The 21,093-nt window shown below is 39.8% G+C and overlaps 1 protein-coding gene across 2 annotated transcripts in view; it reads right to left on the bottom strand.

Moving 5' to 3' along the window:
• The window catches only part of BACH2 (BTB domain and CNC homolog 2), a 226,985-nt gene that overhangs the window by 88,428 nt on the left and 117,464 nt on the right, over positions 1–21,093 (bottom strand). The window lies entirely within an intron of this gene.

Below are 21,093 nucleotides of genomic sequence, written 5' to 3'. Positions count from 1 at the left end.
ATGAATGGTTTCACTGACATTTCTCCTTCAGAAAGGAAAAAGCACAGTATTCTTTAAAACTTTGGTATTTATAAACAAAAAGAATAAAATAATCCATATTATAGGTTTCCTGTGTGAAATACTGAAATTAATTTAAATTTATTTTCCAAAGAGGTTGTATGTTTTCTTCTTTTTGTGGCAGATGTAGTCTGTATTTATCTTGATATATTACTTTTGATCATTTAATAAATTGCCATTGATTACTTGAAGCTTGCATACAAATTATTTGGCGGTAACACTACGAGGCTGTGCACATACAAACAAGCCTGGTTATGCAAACATTACAATCTGAGAGGCCACTATTTTGAGAACCCAGTTTGTCACCATGGCCTATTGGTTACTTCGTCCCTCCACTATTCAACGGCGTATTTTTTCCAATTACATTTGGGTTATTGAACCTTTCACTCACTCATGGTACAGTCCCATCCAAGGACTTTACATCAAGCAAAGTTTGGGGGAATTCTATTGCAACTCCCTGCATTTATCATTGTGTCCCTTATGCACACCAGAAGAATAAAAAACTCTTAGGAATCAAAGTTGTCCTTAAAGAGGGCAGTTTGCTAAATGCGCTTGAAATGGTATTGTGTTGCTTAGCATATTTATCCAGTTTTCTGAGAAATTAATACATGCAGAGAGAAACAAAAGGGATAACTGAGAATCCCCCCCCCCCCACAAATGTATTTAATATACTTATTTCCTAAGAAAGAGAACATTCCTCCAACAAGTCTCTGCAAAACCTGTTATTCTGTCTTTCCTAAAGCATTCCTCCCACTCTGACTCTCCCTTCTCCCTTACTTCAACTTGTTGACATCCGGATCATTCAGCCTTTTTTCATTTTAGCAACCATTAAAACTTCATCAGGACCTCTGAGATAAGTAGAGGTTCCATGGGATGGGGGAAATACACAATGCACTTTATCGTGAAGACTAGTTTTCGGTCTACAAAATAATCCAGCTGTACTTAAATACAGAAGACCAGAACATCTACTTTTCCTCATAAATCATTGAGCGTGTAAAAGAATAATCTAGAATACCATGGCAAGAACTATGTAAATGCTTAGAGATCAAATTTAAATGCTGAATCCAAAATTCATGCAAAAATGATGGAAGGTGAGTCTGAGTGAGGACTCTATATTTTCAGAATAAAAAATGATTAGATCAAATCAGGTCCAATGAAAAATTGACTGAACTACTCCTGCTTGTATGGATGTCCATGTATACACTGGAACAGCTATATGTGAACTGGGTTCCTTGAACGTGTTCTCAATAAAGAGCTATGACTCTTCTCATAAAAATGAAAACCACACTGTAAAATGTGTATACATACTAAAAAAACAATACTAACAGAATTACTGATTTTTGAGAAAACTGAGCTTGAGTGTAAAGGTTCTTCTAGACCAGTGGGGGGCCCTCCACATAGAACATCAAGGCTGAAAATCCCACAATATCTGCTTTGAATTGCATTATCTGAGTCCACACTCAGATAATGTGGGATTTCCTGCCTTGATATTCTGGAATATAGGGTTGTGTGGAAGGGCCCTGGGTCTCCACCTTTGATCCACCATGTTTTTTGGATTTCAACTGCCAGAATTCCCTGCTAGCTTACCAACAGTTAGGAATTGTGGGAGCTGAAGTTCCAAAACATCTGGAGGACCAAAGGTTGGGAACCACTGTTGTAGACAGAAGGCTCTGAGCACTCATAACTAAAGAGTGTCCAGCTATTCTCTCTCCCCCTCCCCACTCTTTCTCTTCCTTCCTCCTTTCATGTGATCAAAAGGAAAATAAATAATTAAAAAACAAACGAAGGCCAAGTAAAAATGTCATCATCAGGACTTCTGGGAAACTCCCATGAATGAGAGAAACTATTGACAGTAAAAAAAATTCACCCACAGACTGTAGTAACTGAGAAACTGACCTGTGAACATGAAAATCCTTAGATCAAATCACACTTGGACAATACATTTAGTTCAGTCGCCATCATGCGTTGGAACAGTGAGGAGCGTGCTTTTGCCATTGAGGCTTTTGCCTTTTTGAGCAGATTTGGAGTGGCCGGCCCGCTCTCCAGATTTGGCCCCTTGTGATTTTTTTCAATAGGATTTTTTTGAAACCCCGTGTTTATGTGAACCGTCCAAGGGCCCTACAAGATTTGAAGACCGACATCCAGGAAGAAATTGCCAACATAACGCCTGCTATGCTGGCAAGAGTCACGACAAACGCCAGAAATTGGCGGAGAATGGAGGACGTCACCTACCTAATTTGATCTTCAAAACTACGTAAAACAAAACTTTAGGTATGCACCTACATTATAAAAAATATATAAAAGCATCTGATTCATACAATGAGTTTTATTAAGTTTTGAAAAAAGGAAGTTATGCTGCCTCACCCTGTACCTTATAAATATAGGTTGAAAGTAATTTTACACAATATTTCTCATTATTTTGTCCATGAAACAAAGCTTGTGTACACTGAACCACTAGAATGCAAAGGTGTCACTATCTGAGCCACCCATGTGGTCAATTTCACGTTTTGAAGGACATCAGAATTCTAGACCTATATCAGCATTTTTAAAGGATCCACCTTATTGAAGTCTGATACTACACTCTTCTAATTATGAATTATATTTCCTCAGATGAGAGGCTCTGTGGCATTTTTTTGTTGGAACCTAGAATCTGCCTACAATCCCTGGCACAAACCAAAAAAATTGGTCTCTTAATTCAAACAGCAGGCAGCAGGAGGGATGAATTTTGACACATATAAACTTGCAAAAAAAAATTAAAACAGAGATCCCTGAGAGGCTTTAACATGGTAAACTTCAGAAATGCACCAATTTCTAAACCCTGCAGCCAGTTGTTCTCTAACGTCTCTTGCTTTATGCTGACAACCTCTCTTTTTCCCTCCACTCACTGAGACACAATGCCTTCAGGTCTGTCTAAGTAATGTAATTCACTGGAGTGGAATTCCCTCGATACCTGCTGCAGTAGTCAGTGACAATATCATTTATACTCTACACTGTCATGCCATGACACTGATACATTGGCTTTCATCCCTCATTCACTGCAGAGTGTGCAGTTTCACCTTCTGCCGTGCCCTTTCGCGGCACATGTGTACAAATTTACTCCATTCATTCCCAATTACAGACCCCCGTTGAAATGCCCTCATTGCATTTATATTCCCGATTCCGAATGTCAACCTTATTTGAGAGTTTCAATTATGCACAAGATTTCTCCATTAGCAGTAAGTGCTACACAACATTCCTCAAACGATTATCCTAACAGTGCTCCCAAGGAACAAGAGATACATAGCAAAAGGCATCACTGCCATGAATACATATACCTAAATGCTGTATATTATTCAGCATAAACTCCAATCATTGGCTTGAGCTACCAACATGAAGTGCTATGCTGAGATTAGGTCAGCTTCTGCAAGTGGGCTACATCTGAAAGGCTATACAGCCATGCATACTGATGCGGGAAGTGATTTCTAATATTATATGATCTTTTGCTGCCTCTTTAGGTTATGTGCCTTCATAGGTCCTAAACAGACGTACATTTTTCTGCTGTCTTCAGTGATTTACAGATAGAGTAAAGCTGGCCCTCTGTATTTATTTATTTTATTTATTTGGGGTGCTTCTACCCCGCCCTTCTCAACCCCCTAGGGGGGACTCAAGGCGGCTTACAAAAGGCACAATTCGATGCCTAACAATTACAACATACAATGCAATATACAATACACAAATTTACCACATAATATCACAGTTATAACTAATTAAAACAATCAGAAAATATACTAGCAACAATAAAAACATCTTGTGGTCCGTGTTCACCAAATCCAAGTCTGTAAACCATTTAGCATTGTCATTATCCTTTTCTACTCTGGTCATTATTGGTTGTCTTTGTCCCTCTGCCAGCTTACCTGAAGGCCTGGTCCCACATCCAGGTTTTTAGCTTCTTCCTGAAGGAGAGGAGGGATGTTGATGTCCTAATTTCCCCGGGGAGTGCATTCCACAGGCGAGGGGCCACCACCGAGAAGGCCCTGTCCCTCGTCCCCCACCAGTCTCGCTTGCAATAAAGGTGGGGCCGAGAGCAGGGCCCCCTCAGCACTGTATCCACTGGTTCTGTATCTACAGATTTCACCATCCATGACTTAAAATAAATATTTTGTTAAATGCCAAAAAGCAAAACTTGATTTTGACATTTTATATAAGGGACACCATTATACTATGTCGTTGTATATAAAGGGATTTGAGCATCCCAGCTGACACCAAAGGCCCACAGTACAATTTTAAAAGTTAATAAATAAAAGCTTAGCTGCAAGCTCATATAGTAAAGGTAAAGGTTTTCCCCCGACATTAAGTCCAGTCGTGTCCGACTCTGGGGTGTGGTGCTCATCTCCATTTCTAAGCTGAAGAGCCGGCGTTGTCCGTAACACCTCCAAGGTCATGTGGCTTTGAAACAGTTGAAATCCAACTTACTAATGCCTTGAAAGATCTCTCCAGCCACTTAGAAAGATAACCACCTGAAGCCTAACCCTGCCAAAACACAAATATGAACTTTCCATCTACACAACTGTGAAGCCAACAGGAAATTGAAAGTCACCCGGGAAGGTCAAGAACTTGAACATTGTTTCCATCCTTAATATCTCAGTGTCACCTTAGATTGAACACTAGCATATAGGAAACACTGCTTCAACACCAAACACAAAGTAGTTGCACGTAATTACATCCTGCGGAAACTGGCAGCACATGAGGTGCAGACCCAAAATTAATAAGGCCTTGTCTTACTCAACTGCTGAGTATGCCTGCCCTGTTTGGCATAGGTCTCCCCATGCAAAGCAGGTGAACATAGCATTGAATGAAACATGCAGAATAATCAAAGGGTGTCTTAAACCTACATCTGTTGATAAACTCTAGCTGGCATTGCCCCCCCGATGTGCGATGGGAAGTTGTGAGAGAAATAAGGTTGAACACTGTGAAAGCCTCTCAATAGATTCAAATCAAGGAAAAGCTTTATGAGAACTATCACTCCTCTTGGCATCCCTCCAGAAACAGCAAGGGTATCCCTCTGGGCAGCTAAATCAGGAAATCCCAACTGGATGCCCCCCCCCCCCCCCGAGGGTCTTCCTCCAGGGGCAAACCAAGAATGGGCAACCTGGAAGTCCCTGAACAGATTCCGAAGTGGAGTGTGCAGATCAAAAGACAACCTGGCAAAATGGCACTACCTAAAAGACGCCCATACCTTGTGTGACTGTGGAGCAGAACAGACAACTCTGCATCAGTATGCTTGTTCATTGTGCCCTGCCTCATGTACAGAGGAGGAATTGTTGGAGGCTACAGACAATGCCGTTGCTATTGCCCGTTTTTGGTCAAAAGATATTTAGCCGCCTGCACACGTTCTATTTTTATCAGTTTTATACTAATTTATGCAATGCTTTTGATACGAAATAAATAAATGTGGCCAGCATGACTACATAGAGCACTGTTACCTTTCCGCTATTGATCTACTCACGTTTGCATGTTTTCGAACTGCTAGGTTGGCAGAAGCTGGGGCTGATAGCCAGATTCGAACCTGCGATTATGGTCAACAATCTTAGCAGCCCAACGGTTTAACCCACTGCACCACCATGGGCTCCCATATATGGAATCATTTTCCCATATGTGTAATCATTTTTCCACTTTGTCACAGGTGGAAAGGACCATCTAACTGAGCTCAGGATCTTGGAGAAGTTACCTTTTTCAGCTGTTGGTTGTGCTGGTTGGGAGCTGTAGTCCAAAAAAAGTAACATGTCTAGACTTTGCCACTGCAATATGCTTGACCTGAAGCAGAACCTTCAACAAGTCATCTGTCTTCAGACGTTAAGGAGATAGAGATAAGGCATGGATAGCTTTAAATTGTTCAGGATTGTGCAAAAGACCAGCTCAACCCATTTCAGAGGGAAATAACCAACTAGATCCATAGCAATCTTTTAAACACTATACTGCAAGGTACTACAAACTGACATGCTATGTAAATTCGATCTAGACTTCCCCTATTTTCCATTTATTTATTTTGATTTGGAGCTGTTTACTACATTCACGCATAATGAGAAGGCAAAACCTCTGATTAATAAATCTTGACATAAATGAGTTGATGCCACATTGGGCATCCACTTACATATCACAAACAAATAAACAAAACAGCTAGGCACTGTGAGATATCTGTATGAGGATTAGCGTTAAAAGCACCCAAAGAAGCCAGGGCTCTTGAACCAGTAGGAAACCCTGGTTTAAAGATGGTATGTAAACCCACTTGTGCAAAGAGGAGAATGAATGGGTTTTACATACAGATTCTCCACATTGTGGTTTATTAAATGGAAAGATATGACTTACTTTTAAGTGTGAATGTTCTCAATTTTTTTCCGTGTGAAGCGTGACTTGAGAAACTGCAAGTTGCTCCTGGTGTGAGAGTATTGGCTGTCTGGAAGGACGTGCCCAGGGGACACACGGATGTTTTACCATTCTATGGGAGGCTTCTCTCATGTCCCTGAAAGAGAAGCTGGAGCTGACAGATGGAAGCTCACCCCGCTCCCCGGATTCGAACACCAACCTTTTGGTCAGCAGTCCCGCCAACAAAAGGGTTTAACCCACTGTGCCACCGGGGGGCTCTTATTCTCAATATTGTACAAAGTGGATTGCTATACATGTATGGAAATCTGATTACCCAGTTATCTAAATGAAAATTTTGCTGCCTTCTAAGAAGAGATGATATTTCATGACTAAAATAAATTGGAGACATCTAGGCTTTTCACAGGGAAAAATAGAAACTGTAAGAATTTAGAATGGCAAAGTGGTATATATGTAGAAGGGAGGTGGAAAGAAAACATGTTAAACCTCTGCTCATCACTATTCTTTGTAACACACCTTTCTTTTCCAGTGGAAACTGGATTCAGAGTTTGTGAAAAAGACAGCAGCAAGAACAGAGCCTGGAGGTTCTCTATTCTCTTCTTGCTGCTCTTCTGTCCCCACCCCCCATCCCCAGTCATAAAAAACCCCCAACACGCTGGAGTTTTCTGGTACCTCATCCTGCTTCACAAATCTATTTGGGCTGAAAGTTACATCAACTCCATTCATACTCAGTCTATTGTAAAATTATATAGCAAGTATCTCATGATAGTTCACAACAGCTGACATTTTTCATTTCTGCAGAACAGCAAAACACCACAAGGTGGAACCCCCCCCCCCCCCCCCCCAGCAAAACTGTTGTTTTTAAGCAAAGGAAGACTATTTTGGGAAAACTCTTGTACTAGAAAAAAGCTCTGATTTTTTTCATAAACAAGTACTAAAATAAAAACAAAATGACACCATTTCTCATCATTTCACAATTTGCATCATTTCATGCAGTATCGAGAAAACATTTAATTTTTGTTTATAAGGCTAAAATAATATTTAAAGCCCTATATATTCTATGTTGTTCTTTTGCAGTGATAACTGTTGTGCTAAAGGTTGTTGATAAGGACGCTTCCGTTGACAGCCATTCCAGACAGGCAATAAGAAAGCATTTCCTCTCACCTTAGATCTAGTACGATTATTTGACACAACTAGGAAACTGTGTGACAGGCACTTTTATCCCTTAATGAGCACATCCTCGGGACCTAAAACCCTGAATTGCCTTCATTCTTTGATATCATTATTTTCTTTTCTGGTTAGAAAGAAGCAAATCCTTATTTTTCAATATGCACATCCTAGGGGCGGAATGTAGTGTTTTAGAAAGGAACACACGATGGACAGTAAAAACAAGAGCCTTAAATTATGTCGCTCCCACCATAGTAATAAACAAAGCAACTTACACTATGTCTTGACATTGCTATGGTCTGCACTGCCCCATCCTTGTCACCTTCAGACAGTGATATGTAACAAAGGTGAAGGAAGCACACAACACAATGCTGTGAGAGTATGTACCAGACACGGACCAGACTTGACAAAGTATGAAACCATACCAGACAATGCAGATAAGGATAGAGAGAACACATAGCTGTTGCTTTCCAATGGAGTGACATGTATTTTTCTAGTGTTTAGTTCTATCTCAGGCATTTAGTTGAAACATGTATTAAGAAAAGCAAGCAGCTCTGGTCCCATCCAGCAAGGCTGTTTATAGTTCTACATCAGGCATGGGCAAACTTTCTAACTTGGGGGCCGGAGCGGGGTGGGAGGGTCAGGAGGGAGGGCTTCTCCAAATCCCCTCCCTGCCTTTTCTTCTTCTCTTCCGGAAGCAGAAAGCAAAGTAAAGTCAGGAAATGTTCGGATCCCAAAAGGGTTTGTCTTGGTTAGGATGAGATAGTGGATGGGCGAGAAAAGTGTATCTATGAGACCCTGTATTGCCTGTTCCTGATATAGAATCCTAGAGCTGGAAGAGACCCCTAAGAGCCATCCAGTCCAACCCCCTGCCATGCAAGAAGGCGCAATCAAAGTATTCCTAATAGACAGCCTCTGTGGAAAAGCCTCCAGAGAAGGAGATGCCACCACACCCCAAAGCAGCCTATGCCACTCTCTAACAGCTCTCAGAAAGTTCTTCCTAATCTTTTCAGTCAAATCTCTTTCTCTGCCATTTGAATCCACTGCTCCCTTGTGCCCTGGACTCTAGACACACACACTCCTCAATGGGACATCCTTTTAAATCCTGAAACATGGTTCTCATGTTCCCTCTCTACCTTCTCTTCTCCCAGCTAAATATCTCTCAGAAAGGGAGGAAGAGAAGGAAGGAAGCGTGGAAGGGAAAGGAGGGAAGAAAGAGAGAAAGAAGGAAAGACAAAAGGGAAGGAAGGAAGGAAGGAAGGAAGGAAGGAAGGAAGGAAGGAAGGAAGGAAGGAAGAGAAAGCCTCATTCCAAAATTTCAACCCGTTACACATTGCTTTTAAACTTTAAGCAGACCCCAAGACTTCAACTCCATTAAGACATAACTGTTATTAACCTGACAATTTCCCTCTAATTTTTACCAAGCCACTCTCCCTCTATTATAGGTTCCAAACCCAAAATATAGATCTTACCAGACAGACAGAGGCAAGACTGCATGCAAACCAACAGCTGAACATTTAACAGATTGGCTGTGCGTGGTCTACAGCACTGATTATGAGTCTTTATTTTCATTGTACACAAAAGGGCAATAGACGGAAAGTCTTATTTAAACCACTATTTTTCTTGTCCGCCTACACTCCTAACACCTACAAGGCAAGTACAGTAATGCAGCAAACACATTTTTTTTTAAAAAAAATCCCAGAATGATGGCTCATTCTAACCCAAACCAGCCTAACTATCTTCCTCTTCATATGTCCTTGCTACCTCTTACCTATTGAAAGAAAGACAAAGGGTAAATAATTGAACTACAGTCAAAGACAAGTGCAGACCTGCTGCAATTGTGTGGAAGGAAGGGGGCTTGTTGGTGGAACAAGGTGCTGTTCTAATTTAAGGGATAAACAAGACAGCTGCTCAAAGAAGCCAAAATGTTTTTCTCAGAGCACTGAGTAAATGACAGTTCCCAAAATTCCAGTCAGCATAGCCAATGGTCATACTGGTTGGCAGGTTAGAAAGTTACTTTTTAGGATTCCAGAATCAAAACCACTTTAGCTTGGGGAACCTGGAAGCTGTAGTCCCTGAAAGTAACAGCTTTTGAACTAAACTGACCCACTCCTGGAAAGGAATGTAGTTTTCCTTTGGATTTTGCACTTTTGATTGCAACTCCCAGAGGTGTGTATTGCACATCTTGTAGGATAATCTTTAGATACGAATTGAAATGCAAAATTCAAAGAATAGTTTACTGAGGAATAGAATGCAACAGATTTATTTCATGAGAACTCTTTTTTTTTTTGGTCGTGTCAGGAGTGACTCCTGGTGTGAGAGAATTGGCTGTCTGCAAGGACGTTGCCCAGAGGACGCCTGGATGATTTTGATGTTTTTATCATCCTTGTGGGAGGCTTCTCTCATGTCCCAGCATGAGGAGCTGGAGCTGATAGAGGGAGCTCATCCGCCTCTCCCCGGATTCGAACCTGCGACCTGTCGATCTTCAGTCCTGCTGGCACAGGGGTTTAACCCACTGCGCCACCGGGGGCTCCTTATGAGAACTCATGAGATACCAGGAGAGAACACAAATAGACTGATCCATAAATTCCTAGCTTAGACACATCTTATTATTATTATTATTATTATTATTATTATTATTATAACTTTATTTGTACCCCGCTAGCATCTCCCCAAGGGATTCGATGCGGCTAATTGCATTTAAGGACATGAGACCTGAGTTGGGTTTCCAAATTGGGTTTCCTCAGCCAATATAATAACCTTTTATAACACCCAAAAACATACCAAGATGATGGTGAAGTGCTGGATTATACCATCCACCATCCAGCCCCCAAAAAGATGATGTTTGGCCAGTTCCAACCATGTGTTGTCGAAGGCTTGCATGGCCAGAATAACTGGATTGTTGTAGGTTTTTTGCCTGCATCTATGGCAGGCATCCTCAGAGGTAGTGAGGTCAACCTGCCATAGATGCAGGTGAAAAGTCAGGAGAAAATGCTTCTAGAACATAGCCATACAGCCCGAAAAACTTACAAAAACCCAGTTCTAACCATGATTAAGAATAATAGTAACTAATGTAACTATAAAACTATCAGTGGTTTCAATTTAAAAAATCTTGCAGCAGAACAGTGAGGGTGAACAGCACAGATGGGAAGGACTTATTTGCAAACACCTCTAATCTTCTTTCCTATTTGCTCATAAACACAGATATACCATCAATGGTCCAGCCAAAGGCAAATACATTTAAACACCACTGACTTTAAGTAGGCACTTAACATTTCCTCTGAGAGGATATCAATGCACTAAACTTTGACATAGGTGTGGATTTCCTGAATGTGACCTCTTGGGCTTCCCTCCATATACTGGTTAAGAGAGAATTCTCAGACAGAAAGCCTTCCCTTGACTTGCTTTCTAATTATTGATGGTAGGGGCCGAGCCTGAAACTATCAATATACAAGCAATATAGCTGCCAGGTTTCTATGCCACGGTCCTTCTCATAAAGTTGATTACAATGAGAAGAAAAAAAACCACCAGTCTAATCATATATGAATACAGTGGAACACTGAACAGTCAAACATGCTATTGTGACTATCCACTGCATATCAGAATTTGCTTTGCAAATTAGACTTCTTTTTATACATATGACACACAACAGCTTGCAATGTTCCCCTTTTACTGATCTCATGCATACCTAATTTTTCCTTCTGTGAAACTATGAATGCATTGGAAGGCAATGCTGTTTTAACATGCACATGACTAACTCTATTTACAGTTTTTGCCCATATAACAGAAATCCACCTTGAGAAGAGACTATCAACACACAGCTGGATGAAGATGGTTCAGAAAGCTAGCTCCCTCTGTTCATTAAAACTCCTTTTGATATGCCACAGAGTTATGCACACTAAAGCTTCCACTACTATATTACTTGTTATTGTCTCTTTGCAGGTCACTACTTATGAATTAATAATCAGTATTTCCTTACTAAAACCCTTTTAAAACATTTGAAAAAAAAAACCCCATTAGCATAGGAAAACATTTCAAAACACATGTGAGTGGCAAACACAAGACAGCACTCCAGGAATTTGCAGTAGAAAAAAAAAATTCCTGAAAATAAAGTAGTGAGAGTGGTGGGCAAATGTCCCAGAGTTTCAGGGGAAACATATCTCAGGGTGAATCTACATTGTAGAATTAATGCACTCTAACAGCCACTTTAACGGTCATGGCTCAATGCTATGGAATCAAGGAAGTTGCAGTTTTTTGAGATCTTTAGCCTTCTTTGTCAAAGAGTGCTGCTGCCTCACCAAAATACAACTCTTAGAATTCCATAACATTGAGCCATGGCAGTTAAACAGGAGTCAAACTGCATTAATTCTACAGTGTAGATGTACCCTCTTGCTCTTACTAGATAATTTGCCAGGTATATATGTCCACTGCTATTTTATAGATGTCTATGGGAACCTATTTTCAGAACACAGTTTGAGTCAAGTATATTGTTCTCCTCTTCCTATCATGACCTGGCAGTGTATCAGATCTCAATTTCTTCAGTGTGGTAGTCACACTAGACCGGTGATATGGGTGCTGCTGAAATAGTTATCTCTTCTTCCACAGATGATCAAACATGAGGAACCCACACTACAGGCAGTCCCAAAGTTACAAACATCTGACTTACAAATGTCTCATAATTAGGAACAGGGTTGAGACAACAGGAAGGGACCTTCATAGAATCATTGAGTTGGAAGAGACCTCATGGGCCATCCAGTCCAACCCCCTGCCAAGAAGCAGGAAAATTGCATTCAAAGCACTCCTGGCAGATGGCCATCCAACCTCTGTTTAAAAACCTCCAAAAAAGGAGCCTCCACCACAATCCGGGACAGAGAGTTCCACTGCTGAACAGCTCTCACAGTTAGGAAGTTCTTCCTAATGTTCAGGGCGATTCTCCTTTTCTGTAGTTTGAAGCCATTGTTCCACATCCTAGTCTCCAGGGCAGGAGACAATAATTCCTGGGAGAGATATTATCATGGGAGAAAGGGGTCTCTCATAATGTTTTATCACTAATCCTTGTTTTCACAACTAGCTACATTTTTCAAAATCCAATTCTCACAGGGACAGGAAGTGAGGTGAAATCTTCTGAACCACAAACAGAAAAATAAACTCCACAGGGGTGTTAATCTTACTACGTGCTATCCAAAACTAAAAAATGGCTGAAGTTACACTTTTAAAAAATGTAACTGTTCCATCTTACGTACAAATTCAACATAAGAACAAACCTACAGAACCTATCTTGTTTATAACTCAGGAACTGCCTGCAGATTTTAGTATCAAGGCTGGATATCTAGAAAATGAGACTAAGGCAAGCACTGGGAGGTGCCAAAGCAGAGGTTCTTCTTACTCAGTTACTTGGCTGATTTCTTCATTTTATCCCCGCAGCACAGGGAGTGGAATTTAGCAGCTCTTCTGAAACAGGGATGACACAGTTACCCACTTTTACAAGCATAATCTCTCCTTGTCTTTCCCCAATTTCTTCTGCCTATTTCTTAGACAATGGAGATTACCTTCTGCTTCTCCCTGTCTTCAGCTTTTCACTCATTTCTCCAGATTTAAATGGACAGTAACTGGAGAGACTCTCCCTATCTCTTTACCCCCTAACCCTCAACCCTCCCCACCTGCAAATTGGACTAAAACTGACCTCACCAAATGTCAAGAAATGAGGAGATTAATGAATTTAAAACTAAAAGCGGTGTATAGTAGATTAACAATAGCAGCAATAACGATCTTTACTAAACTGCTTTATGTTTCAGAAATTCTATATTCTTTTGGTTTTCAGAAGTGTTAAACAAAACGGGTCACATACTATTCAGCTACAACCACACTGCCCTCAGACAAAGGACTAAAATGACTGTACATTATGGGGCAAGTACAGAGGGAAATGTAGAAATTGCAGTAAAACTAAAACTTATGTGGTAGGATGCATTTTAGTTTCACTGGCTTAGGGAAAGTTGATTTCACTGGTATTGTTTTTTAAGTAATCGTTCACTTGCTTTGTTTTGAAATAAATGACTAGCATCCGCTGCGCTAAGTATTCTGCTGGAATTTTTTTTACAGTGTCTAATAAATGGTCATGAACTACAAGGAAATGTATGCTACCGAGGTACAATTGACATCATAGGCAATTTTCTCCTTTCTATTTCAGGTAACTTGGTGAGGAGTGTCTATGTTACTTTTTCAATCACCAAATTTTTGTTTGGTTTAAATACTGGGCTTAGGACTTTCCATATTCACTTCAAAAATAATAGGAAACTGCAGCTTTTAGGAGCCAAACCCACAAGGAATATGCTAATTAGGAACCTGGAGATGGTATGGTAATCTATGCTGTGGTTAAATACTACTTTGTTGTAGATATAGGATAAAGTAAGGAACCCCCCCCCCCATGGTGCAGCCTGTTAAGCCACTGAGCTGCTGAACTTGCTGACCAAAAGGTCAGCAGTCCGAATCCGGGGAGCGGGGTGAGCTCCTTCTGTTTGGCCCAGTTTCTGCCAAACTAGCAGTTCGAAAACATGCAAATGTGAGTAGATCAATAGGTACCGTTTCGGTGGGAAGGTAACAGAACTCTATGCAGTCATGTTGGCCACATGACCTACGAGGTGTCTACGGACAATACCAGCTCTTCAGCTTTGAAATAGAGATGAGCAGCACCCTTAGAGTCGGACATGACTAGACTTAATATTAAGGGGAAACCTTATCTTTACCTTTAAGGATAGGGGAAAAGCAAACCATGGGCTACATCATCCCATGGGTCCAAAATGTTTTTCTCCTAAGTGCTCCCAAGTGCCCTGTAAAGGGGATGACAGGTAAAAACTTTGTGAATGCCCTGTCCCCAAACAAAGCACTTGGGGGGCATATGGGGCAATACCTTTTTAACCGGTAAACCTTTTCCTTGCTTGGACCATTTTAAGACTCAAAAAAGTCTTTGATTCAAACAGAAAATAGTTTGAAGTTGACTTCTAGGTCATTTCCCATTGTAAAAAGGCCCCTTCTGTGGCTAAAACATGGTGAAATTGAACATGTGCCTTTATTGCTCCAAGAGGGCATGGGCACTTGAGGCCAAATACTTTTTGGATGTTTGTGCCATTGATGTAGCTGTGGCTTCAGCCTTCAAGGTCTCCTTGGGAATGAAAACAGTTCCCGATTCCCAAAGGGTACCCACCATTGAGAAAAAGGCAGGAGGTAATAAACTATATTTCCCGAGAAGCAACCAGAATCCCTTCTCTGAAGAGAGAAGAAAGAGGATAATGAAGAAGAGTCTGTCTGAGGGTCCCCTTGGGAGAGGTTAGAGGAGATCAGCTACAACCCACCAGCTACAAAATGGCAATAAACCAAAGAAGAAAACTGCATTATCATATAGTTGTTAGATGAGCAACTGAGCAGCAGAGACTACTCTAAGTATACAAAGTAAAAATCTAGGTGAAACCTGTCACTTTATTGGAAGTCACCTGAAAATTGTTCCAAATAAATAATTTATTTTTCCTTCCTTCTCAAAATTGTCCCCAAACATGATTGAAACAGCTTCTCCTGTGCAATCTACTGATCTATTTTTTCAAGAAAAGACACAGAACTTATCTCCCCCCTTCTTTGATTTCTGATGACAATGGTGGAATGTGATTCATCTGACTCAGCCTTTCACCAGGGTCTATAATTATTAAGCATAAAAGAACTGCCAGAATAAATTAACTTAAGATATACATGATTTTTGTTTTTGTTGCCTTTTAACGTTGAGATTATCAAGGCTCCGGATCTTGTGATTCTTGTGATCCTCCCCACCCCTCTCACCCATATTTTCCTTGTGCACCTCCTTTCCTGAAACATGAAATTACTCTCTGAATTGTTGCCATCAACACTGCATTATACAAAGCAAAGCTTTCTCCATCTGAGCTAAAAGGAAAGCACAAATTAAGAGTTGCAAGAGCTATAGCTGCACTAGAAACAAAATGCGAGGAGAGAAGGGATACAGCATTAAAGTAACTTTATATATCTGCTGGAAGATGGACACATTAACGGCAGCAAAGAAGAAAGGCCAGAAGCTTATGGAGGCTTACGGCGTATATACCAAAATGGCTTCCAAGTTTTAATTTTACATTTACTGAGATTACAAAGGGCATTTATCTTAAATCACTGTCTGCACACTGCAGTTTCTAGCGCACACATAAAAAGAGGAATAGCACTATCTCACAATGATGTTGTCTTACTTCAAGTGTCAACGGTTCCATTAGCTTTATTATCCTGCATGACAAAGACAGATGGTTGACTGTAGAGTACCTTCTGGAAAACATTACATACAAAGCTATTCAAGCCCATATCTTCTCTTTGCAGAAGCATTTCCCACACATATGCAAACCATGCCAATCTAGTCTACTTGCTGGCCTGTATTCAGACATCCATTGTAAGAAAACAACATAGTGCAACTAGACTGCATGTGAATTACACTTGTGGTCCCCAATTCAACAAGTTGGGCATGGCTATTTCTACCTACAGAATATGTGCCATCTCCTTAGCTGAATCAAGCTGAGAGAGCTCATTTATTTATTCACTCCATTTATACCCTGCTCTTCTCACGCTGAAGGGGACTCAGAGTAGCTTACAAACTACGGCAAAAATTCAGTAACACATGGTGCACATAACAATAAACATACCATATTAAATTATAAAACTTAAAACATATAAACAATTAAAAATGTAAAAGAGCAATACAGATTAAAACGTAAGTGACAAGTCATGATTTCCAACTTGTTGGTTTTCCCACAGTCATTATTCAGACTGCTAGGTTAAAGTTGAGTCTGTGTTACCCTACTTCCCAAATGCCTGTATATAGAGTTGGATCTTTAGCTTTTTCCTGATGACCAGGAGGAATGGGGCCAATCTCTTGTCACTGGGGAGGGAGTTCCACAGCCAAGGGGCCACCACTGAGAAGGCCCTGTCTCTTGTCCCCACCAGTTACACTTGCGAAGGGGGTGGGACCAAGAGCAGGGTCTCCCCAGCAGATATTAGTTGGCTCATAGAAGGAAGATACATTCAAACAGGTAAGCTGAACCAGAACTGTCTGATATTTTAAACATCATTTAACCTGTGTTCCTATGAAAACACAATGGTTAAGGTGGATCTGATTAGAGTAAAATCAAAAGGACAATTTACAATAAAAACTGAAGTTGCATTACTATTACAAGAAGAAAACAACTAAAAGTAGTAAATAAACACATAAATACGGATCAAACCTTAGTTGACAAAGGCAGTAAAGTTCCATTCTACAGTCCCCCCCCCCTTTTTGCCTGACTAGCCCCCCTTTCCCCATTTGTGGTCTGCCACTGAAGAAAAACAGGCTTTCTGTGTTGGAGTGCAGTAAATTTGTCTGCAGTAAACAGTTTCCCTGAACTGGGAAAGAGAAGGATTCTGCTGTGGCTACGATGTGCCTGCCTACAACAAGCAAAGCAAAACACAGCTGCCCCCAGAATCTCTCATCAAGCATAAATGACAAGGAAAACATAGAAAAAAATGTGAGCACAGATGAGCCGATCTCACCAACTACCTCTAGCATGTAAAAAATATTGGATCTTAAAGTCCAGCTATCAAAACAGAAATCATAAAATGATGGAAACATTTGGAAGAAGCCGTGAATGGATGCATTTTGGGAAAAGCTTTCAGTGGTCTCTTAAAGATTTATCAATGAAAGGATTAGTTGAACTGGCTGTTTAATTTTACATGCATATTGCTTAGTTTTGAATAAAAAGTTTGCTCATACATTTTGAACTGCCTCATTCTCCTCATTCATGGAAGAAGGAAGTTATTCCTATCTTTTTCATTCAATTTTTTCCACTTGTAACAAATTTTATGTTAAAGTGATTATGCCCAAAAACAAATTCCCTTCATTAACTGCAGTATAATGATAAACAAATAAAAGTCTACATATCTGTAAACGAATGGGTGACCAAACTGCTAAATTTTGCAGAATTTGATAAACTAACTTCTTAAAAATAAAATAATACAATGTTTTCCAAATAATTAGGAGCCTTTCACAGAATATATATATATAGAACATTAAAAGACTGGTATATAATAGTGTTGAGAGATTAAAAATACATTGTCAGAAAGAAGAGCAAGATTATGATAAATGTTGTACAATTAGGTCACTTTTGAATACTATGTAAAATTGACACACACACACTGCTTGATAGGACAAATTACAGTAAGACTATCAGTGTAGGGTTGGGAAGATTTCTTTCAAATAAGACTCATGTGTTTTACTATTATTAGAAAGTGTAAAATTACTACTGTTAATTGATGGCTCTATATATCAATATTTATGTTACAATGTACACACTTTGAAATTAATAATAATAACAACAACATTCTTTTTTTTTAAAAAATGGCAGCATATAAAAACACTCAAGGGAAAGGGGCTGGTCTTCTCAGCTGTCTGTCAAACGATAGGCAAGCAATTGAGCCTTCCTTGGCAAGGCTGCCCACTGTCCATCTTGCTGCAAATTCTGTTCAAATAGGGTTCTGTTTTATTTCTGTTTGGTTTACGTATTTTCCCTGCTCTACTAGCGACGGACCCTAACTCCAGATACAGCAGTAGTTTGTTATGAAGATGGGACGTGCTTAAATGGAACCATATCACTAATATACCAGTACTTTTGTCTGTACTTTCTTTTTGGAGATCTTCTAGTGAACTTCTGGTGGCAAGTATCTCAAATGCTGATTCTTTAATGCCTGACGTGGCCTTCAGAAAATACAACCTAGAGGGCAAAGATTTTCTGCCTGAGGACACTATGGGCTGGGTGATCTATTCCATCATGCTTCTGTCTGTGGGAAGGTGCTATAGACCATCACCTTTGGAAGAAGCCTACACAGTGCAGACTTCTTAGCTTGCAGCTGAGGGCTCAGGTCCTCTGAGATCTACTTCAGTCAGCCAAAACTAGACTGACAGTTACTCAGCTGACATTTTCTTCAGCCCTTCCCAGATTGTGTAATGACCTGCCGTTCCTATTTTCTGAATCAGATAATAAATATTTCACTAAGATTGAATGAAAGATTATTATCCCAATAATATATATAACACTCTACTAATAGAGAATAAGCTTGGAAACACTGGGATCCTTCAAATGTTCCCTGTACTCTGCAGCATGTACACGGAACAGAGAGCCACAGCAAAATCCAATGGTTGCTGCCTGCACTAATAAGAATGCATAGAGAGAAAACAAAGTCCTGTTGGATACATGAACAATGATTTTCCTCAGTTCTTGTGGGTTTTTTCGGGCTATATGGCCATGTTTTGTACAAACAAAACAATGATTTTGTTTGTACATAAACTGTGAGAAGTGTCCTTTTCGAATGGTTTCCTCCAACCAAGGACCCCAGGAGTTGTGAATGACAGGTGCTCTTATACAGAATGTTTCACCTTCTAATGCTTTGCTCTAGTGCAATTTTCATTCTACAAATTCTTTCTGGGCTATGCTTAAATAATTATTTGAGCAGCTGCAAATACTCATATATCACATATACACACACATACCCCTATGAGCAGTAGACAATGTAATACCCAAGCTTTTCTCAAGTGGTTTCTAAAATTTTGACTTGGTTTCCAATTTAAGTTGTACACTTTTCTTTATTTGGTTTCATAAACTAATATAAATTGTTCTGAAGTGTTTAGATTGCTTTAAAGGACTGTATGGTTAGTGCCCTTCCCTGCCCTGAAATATGCTAATAGAGCTAAGAAATATTTAATGCAGAAAATCATATAAAAAACTTCCATATATTATACGACACCACGCAACACTTTTCTACATATAAGTAGTTCAAAGCCCTTCAGCATTTTAATTTACAAAAAGAGTTTATGGCCAAGAGTTGCCCATGTCTACTTGATAATTTATATGAACAGTGAAGATCTCAATGTCAGCAGTTCATATTCACACTAGCAACTGAACTCAGAGGTGTGAAGTTTAGTAGAGAAGGGTTAATTCATTTAGTAGAATTGGATTAATTCATTTAGTTCATTGCTAATGAACTTCTAAATGTATCAAAGTCGATTACATTAGAAAATGAGAAATTCAACCACTACGTTTATATTAAACTAGCTGTACCCACCACGTGTTGCTGGGGCCAACCTTCCCTCCCTCTTTCTCTCTTTCTCTCCTTCCCTCCCTCTCTCTTTCCTTCCTTTTTCATCCCTTCTCTACCTCTTTCCTTCCTTCCCCTCCCTTTTTCTTTCTCTCCTTTTTTCCTTCTCTACTTATTCTTGGACTGCAACTCCCAGCAGTCCTCCCGATTGATCTATCTACCTACTATCTATCTATCTCTATCTATATATCTTATCTATCTGGAGGATTGATGGGAGTTGCAGTCCAGGAATAGGAAATATGTACGGATGCTCTCAAAGAAATCCAAGGACAAGCAAGCTTGCATCTTGGAAGCAGTGCATTTGGAGCATCCTCCTTCCCTAAAGGGCCTGGTCTAGGGGATGCTGGAGCTGTCATTTTTGTGCATGTGCTGTATTGTCATTTAGCTTTTTTGGGTGTTTAAGTCTTTTCTGCTGTTTGTTGGGAGGGGTTTATGAGTGAGGGTTGCTCATTGGTCTGTTAGGAGTGTAGTGCCCAAATTTCTTGTCAATTCATCCAGTGTTTTTCGAGTTATGTTAATCCCACAAACAAACATTACATTTTATTTATATAGATAGCTGTTTAGATTTAAGTTAATTGCCTACACAAAATGTCTATCCAGAATAAAACTAAATAATGTAATCCCCTTTAATTTTTGTTTATTGCTGAAGAGACAGAGGTTTTTTCTCATTTTTAAAAACTCCATGTTTTACTCACCACACCTTTCTCTTGCTTCCCATTCCCAAACTCTTATAACCATCTAACCCTTTTTCCATTTCAGCCAACTAATTCCTATATGTATCTCAGAAAATCCAGAGTTTAGACCTTCAAAATTCAGTGTCCTCAGAAGATGAGGAACTGTATACTTCATAACACAGGAGGAACACTTGGGTGCAGTGAAGGCCAACTCCTTTCAAGCTGCCCTTACTACTTGATGGTTTAAAATATTTTACCCTTAGAGGTACCTGAATAACCAGAAACAGATGACTTTGATGTGAAATAATTTGGCACCAGAATTTCACACAGGTGGACTTATTCAACTATTCCTGTCTCTTCAAAAGGCAGTGGATTTCATCAAAGTTTATTTATTTGTGTTTAGCGAATGGGATGAATAGTTATGCAATAAATGTGTCAACTCAATTCTTTTAAACTTAACTTTTGTGATATAATAAAAATATTTGCACCTTCACAGCCAAGGGGGTCAGGCAAGGCTGCATTTTATCGGTTAGACTTGCATGGTGAACATATCATATGGGAGGAAGAAAGCTCAAAAACTGGAGAATGGAACATCAAAAATTTAAGATCTTTGAATTATACCATACTACTAGCAGAAAATAGAAGACTTGGAACAACTATTGAAGAAAGT

Source organism: Anolis sagrei, chromosome 1, assembly GCF_037176765.1.
Source record: "Anolis sagrei isolate rAnoSag1 chromosome 1, rAnoSag1.mat, whole genome shotgun sequence".
In the NCBI taxonomy this organism is placed as follows: Eukaryota; Metazoa; Chordata; class Lepidosauria; order Squamata; family Dactyloidae; genus Anolis; species Anolis sagrei.
This window is presented reverse-complemented; position numbering and strand designations above follow the sequence as displayed.